Here is a 6,254-nt window from a genome sequence, read left to right as displayed (position 1 = left end):
TGTTTTTATATATGTTAATACCTGATAAAGTATTTCCTATTGTTGTTGTTACTGTTGTAGAAACAGCAAATGACTGAGGCTATGACTGAAATTTCTCTAGACACAGACAGCATGAAGTAGAGCAATTAACCTCATCATTTAGGGGTGTGTGTGTGTGTGTGTGTGTGTGTGTGTGTGTGTGAGAGAGAGAGAGAGAGAGAGAGAGAGAGAGAGAGANAGAGAGAGACTTGTGTTTCCTTGCTTATTTCAGCTGACTGGGTGTCAAATTGTCTATTCTTCTAGATTATTTGACCAAGGTTGCTGCATGCTATGTGTTTTACACTTTCAAATGTTCCCATTTTTATCTCAGTTTGTAGCATGTAGTGCAGTCTTTTTAATGTTTTTTTCCTAATTCTGAAGCCTGTTTTAAAATCAGTTTCTTTTCTGTGTCAGTTAGAAATAAAACAAAAACAAAAACAAAAAACCAAAAAAACCCAAAACCAACTAATCTTTCAATGCTTCCAATGCTTAAAGGTTTAAATCCTTTGCTTATTTTCTTTCATCTAGTAACCCCCCACCTCCCCCCCCCACACACACACACATCTACCTTACTTTAAAAAACAAAACAAAACCAAAAAGCTCAGGGTCTTACTCTGAAGCCTTGACTGGCCTTGAGCTCATTGAAATCTGCCAGAGATGAAAGGTGTTTGCTACCACACCCTACTTTAAATCCCTCCCTTTCATCTTTGATTTAAGTTTCTATTCCTGCAGAACTACAGCTGTACAAAGTACAGTGTCAGGGTTTCTGGGAGAGTCTTCTGAAAGTAGTCTACTTGGTTTTAATCATAGAGCCTGACAGTCAGAATGTGACTGATCACTGTTTGGGAAAAAACGTACTAACTGACATATGGTTACATCAGAGTAACCCGGACAACCTAGATGACCAGAGTCATGGAGCAGAAGAATAAAGTCATAGTCAACAGAAGGCAAAGCCCGAGACATCATTCCAGCGATGGTAAATAGTCAAGGAGGGGTGCCAACCTGCTCCCAGTTGCTGTTATGCTGAGGCTTCAGTTTTGGTGAATGAAGTTATTATTAATGCCGTGTGCATAAACCTGTTTAAAGTGTCGTTTTCTAGTTATTTTCTTGTTCTAAAGTTTGAGTCTGCTCTCTGTTCAGAAAGGGAGAAGGGAGGAAAGAAGAAATGAGGGGACAAAGAGAGAACGAAGGGAAAAAGGAAGAAAGAGGGGAAGGAGGAAGAAAAGTAGATGGGGGAAGAAAGAATAGAAAAGAAGCAAGGAAGGAAAGAAGGAAGGCAGGGAGAAAGGGAGGGAGAGAGGGAGGAAGAGAGGGAGGGAGTGATTGGTATAATTAATGTCCCAGTCCTTAAACACTTTTCTCCTCAAGCCACTTAGAATTAACTCCTTGTTACCAAGATCTTCTTTATTGAGGGAGAGAGACCAGAGGGGTTTACATCTTGGCAAACTTTCTACAGTCAATTCCCAAGAGCCTCTTTCATTTTATTAATGCTCCACACATAATGAGTACTAGTCAAAGGGGAAATAGTTAAAAACACTGCTTTGGATGGTCAGATGAAACCCACAGTAGATAGTGCTTTGGTAAAACTGCTGCTGTTAATCATGATTTCAAATGTTCCTTAGTGCTTATTGTGATAACTAATTCTTTTTCCGGGAAGACAATGTCTCCTGTCTCTGCATAAGTTCCCAAACCAGAGTAAAACTCTTTCAAAGTTCATGAGAATGTCTCACCCTGGCTTGGATGATTGCTTCCCCTTCGCTGCATAGATAGAGTCCTCCACCCTCACAGCTAACTTTAACACTTCTCTAGCTAGACCCAGAGTCCATGTGATAGGGCAGAACTGCACTGCATAAAAATGACTTGGAAGGATCTTGTGAGAACTGCTAGAAGCTCAGGTGGGGTCCAAAGTCTATCCCTATGTACTCTTTTCCTGGGAGCATATCAATAGTAACAGGCACACTGGTGATGGTCCCTTTCCAGCAGACATAGCTGATTTGGCAAACACAGCAACTGTTTGGTTCAAAGGACCCATTTCTACAATGGTATCACCTTAATGCTACATAGAAAAGATCATAAAACACTGGAGAAAAGCATTTCAATTTTAATTACTCTATAGTCACTCTATGTGACACAGAGAAGGATGAGGGTAATGTTAGTGCTCCTTGAGCATAATCAGGACATGTTTGGTACAGTGTGGAATTCTCTGTGTGAACTACCCTAGAAAGCCTTTCTGAAAGTCAGAGTTCAATCCACCATACCTGTCTAATAAGTGATCTTTCATAAACAGTGTGTGCTTACTTCCACACTGAGTAAAAATTTTAATTCAATCCACTTACATCCTTCCCAATGCTTATTATTTTCAGGCATCTAATTTGTAGCAGTTTTGTGATGGAGTCTCATGTGTCCGGGTCCTTCTAGCTTGCATCTGTAAGGCTGTGAACTTCTTTACATGCTCTGTGTTCATGCAATATTCTCTTCTGTCAAGGCTCTGTATGAATTTAAATAACAATTTCAAAACATCTGGTTCATTGACTAAAAGCAATCTTTGTACAATTCATTGGAGATTAAGAATTCATTCCCAATTATATGAACCAGTTTGTGTCAGCGTAACATAGAAGAAAAGAGTGAAGTTTGGCCTCAGAGATGATTTATATTCCTCTGACATCTAGTTCTAATTAGTGGCAAATCTTTTTTGAATCTCTTGGTTAAGCCTAGTAATAATACATACTTGGTAGGCTCTTAAATTATCTTTATTTATAAGATGGCTTAATATGATGTTATTCCCAGGTGTTAAAAGCATTTAAGGAAATGAAGTACCAAAATGGTTTAACCAGAAACCCCTTGAAATCTCTCTCTCTCTCTCTCTCTCTCTCTCTCTCTCAATGAACATATGAAAACATCAATAGAGCTTTGGAATCACAGCGCTCATATGAATTGCTCCTCACTTTTCCACATGATAGAAGGCTCACAATCCTACTTTACACAGGATAATGGAGGCTCACAATCCTACTTTACACAAGGAAGTTGGGGTACTTAAAGCTTAAGTACTTTCAGAGAGATGAAAAACAAACAGATATAATCAGCACAAGGACAACGGACAACTGAAAGTACACTTTGGAGTGACTGTTGGTTTATAAGGAAAACAAATGTCACATTCAAAGACCCCAGAGCTACCTTTATTCTAGAATTAAAGTTTGTAAGTGGTATTTTGTTTTATTTTCTATTTTCTATTTTGAGATAAGGTACTCGCTACATAGTTCTGGCTGTCAAGATATATAACCAGTTATATATTCACTATACAGACTAGGTTTCATGTAGCCTAGAACTCACAGAAAGCCATCTGCCTCTGCCTCCTGAGAGCTAGGAAGAAAGGTATGTGCCACTATACCCTGTGGTCTTGTAACTTTTAATGGAAAGTGGGAAAATGGCAATGTTAGCAATAAAGTGACATACATAACCACATACAAATATACATAGACTCCACTGAAAACAATGCATGATATATAATACACAGAAATAAATGAAATAATCTTAACTTGTCCAGATTGTTCCCTGACTCCATTTTGTGTTTGCACAGGTGTTTTTTCCATCAAAGTCCTAAAGAGTCATGTCCACCTTAGCAGTCCATTCTGAACTTTTCATGACCTCAGTGGCCCATGGCTCATATATAACCAAAATCTTTCTGCTAACACAAATGCTACAAGGTTCCCTTGACCTACACTTGACAAAGACGGCACTGTGGTTTTCATCTTTAAAAAAAAAACACCTTAGCTTTAGGGTAGAGAATTCTTTAGGGCAGAGGCCTGCTCTCTGTTGTCTGCTAATAAAAGTTCTAATTTGACCCTTTATGCATGGAGGTCTGTATCTTTCCCACCTGCAGGATAGCAACAGATGCTAATTAAGAATGTGAAAGGAGAGTTCAGGCTTCAGTGCCTCTGCTCCTAGCTTGGCTGCAGCCTGGTTTCCCTAAACTGGAATTTCAGGATCCGGACAAGTCCCTGGAGATGGCATGGCAGAGGAGGTACCTTCCTGAGAAACACCTGAAGCAGCCACGTGATTTTGTGATCCGCTTTTGGAAGAGCTCACTCTCTATCCAGCATCAATGCCAGCAACAGTGTGGGGGGCATGCACGGATTGTTTATGATAATGGCACGCTATTCAGACCTGGTGTTTAGATTTCTAACACAAACTGTATATTTATGGGTTAGTGTGTAGACAGAGGTTACTATATTTTAGAGTTGAGTCCTTCACTTACCTTCTTGCACTAAAGGCTAAATGGTCTGATCGTACTACATTTTAAAGAGGAAATCACGAGAGTGGACAGATAACATAGGTTTGCAGATTTTATGATGTGTGCCAAACCAAACAGGGAAATGCTAATGCCTGGAGATACTGTACCAATGTTTCTGACATGATCACAGTAGCAGCATTAGTTGATGAGCAGATTTTTTCTGTTCTTGGAATTTATCTCCTTGTAGCAAAACATTGGATCAAATTCAAATCATTGATCAAGTCAGGAAATCCTTCACAAAGGAGCCTTTGACCTGGTATGACCAGCACCTGAAGATGTAGAGTCACTTGGGCATTCAGTCCCAAAGGTGAGGGTGGCTTTCTGAAGGAAAAGTTGCAAAAGAGTTTGTTTATTTCAAATGTTTAAAAATTCATCTTCACAGCATATTAGCTTTGCATGAAGACTGTAATTTTCATTTGACAAGGACATGGTCACAGTGTGGTCTGTTCCTAACTACTGCTAATATTGCTTCCCTCATGGACTAGGTGTCAATATGAGAGAATCAAAGTTATTTGGGGCAGTTCCAGGGTCAGTACATGTTATTCTTCCCAGAACCATGCTTCTATATTTCCATGGAGTCATCTGCTATCCCACTGGCCCTTTTTCTTTTTTTTGCTCTCTTTTTACACCAACTTTCTTTTATCATCCTCTACAATATACTTTTCATTGATTATTTTGTGGCTGAAATGCTGCCTCTTGATTTTACAGTTTTTTAATTGTCTAAATTTATTGTTTGTTATATTTCAGTAGCCATGTTTTCCTATGAATTCCATCACTCACCTATCCCATCTTATAAATGTGTGATTCATCTTAATACTCTCAAGAAGAAATATCTTAATTCTTACATTGTTCTGTGTAAGCTCTTGTGTAGTTGCTGTTCCAGAAAAGACAGAAGTATTTCCTTTAAAAAAAGCCAATTAACAATTAACTGAAATACTCTTTCTTATGTACCATTCAGCCTTCTGTTTTAGTTTGGTAAGTTTTAAGAAATGTCTGAGTAGTATTCCACTGTGTAAATGTACCACATTTTCTGTATCCATTCCTCTGTTGAGGGGCATCTGGGTTCTTTCCAGCTTCTGCCTTTTATAAATAAGGCTGCTATGAACATAGTGGAGCATGTGTCCTTATTACATGTTGGAGCATCTTCTGGGTATATGCCCAGAAGTGCTATTGCTGAATCTTCTGTTAGTACTATGTCCAATTTTCTGAGGAACCACAAGACTGGTTTCCAGAGTGGTTGTACCAGCTTGCAATCCCACCAGGAATGGTACATTACACAATAGATTACTTCTCAGCTATTGAAAATTATGACTTCATGAAATTCACAGGCAAATGGACTGAACTTGAAAATACCATCCTGAGTGAGGTAACCCAGTCACAAAATAAATACACATTATGTACTTATTGATAAGTGGATATTAGCCCAAAAGTTCAGAATACCTAAAGTTCAATTCCTTGATCATATGAAGCCCAGGGAGAAGAATGACCAAAGTATGGATGCTTCAGTGCTTCTTAGAAGGGTGGACAAAATACTCCCAGAAGGAAATATGGAGACAAAGTATGGAGCAAGACTGAAGGAAAGGCCATCCAGAGACTGCCCCATCTGGGGATCTATCCCATATACAGTCACCAAACACAGATGCTATTGTGGATACCAACAAGTGCTTGCTGACAGGAGCCTAATATGGCTGTCTCCTGAGAGGCTCTGCCAGAGCCTGACAAATACAGAGGTGGATGCTCTCAGCCAACCATTGGACTGGGCATGAGGTCTCAGATGGAGGAGTTGGAGAAGGGACTGAAGGAGCTGAGGGGGTTTGCTACCCTATGTGGGGAGCATCAGTGTCAACTGGCCAGACCCTCCCAGATCTCCTGGGAACTGGACCACCATCCAAAGAGTACACAAGGAAGGACCCATGTCTCCAGCCACATATGTGGCAGAGCATGG

General features: G+C 39.7%; 1 pseudogene; it reads left to right on the top strand.

The window, feature by feature from the left end:
* The first annotated feature begins 918 nt into the window (after positions 1-918).
* Positions 919-4,772, top strand: LOC110295625 (annotated as a pseudogene).
* Positions 4,773-6,254: the final 1,482 nt, after the last annotated feature.

The sequence above is a fragment of the Mus caroli genome, chromosome 6 (genome assembly GCF_900094665.2).
Source record: "Mus caroli chromosome 6, CAROLI_EIJ_v1.1, whole genome shotgun sequence".
Classification (NCBI taxonomy): Eukaryota; Metazoa; Chordata; class Mammalia; order Rodentia; family Muridae; genus Mus; species Mus caroli.
Note: the sequence above shows the minus strand (reverse complement) of the source record. Positions and strands in the feature narration are given on the sequence as shown.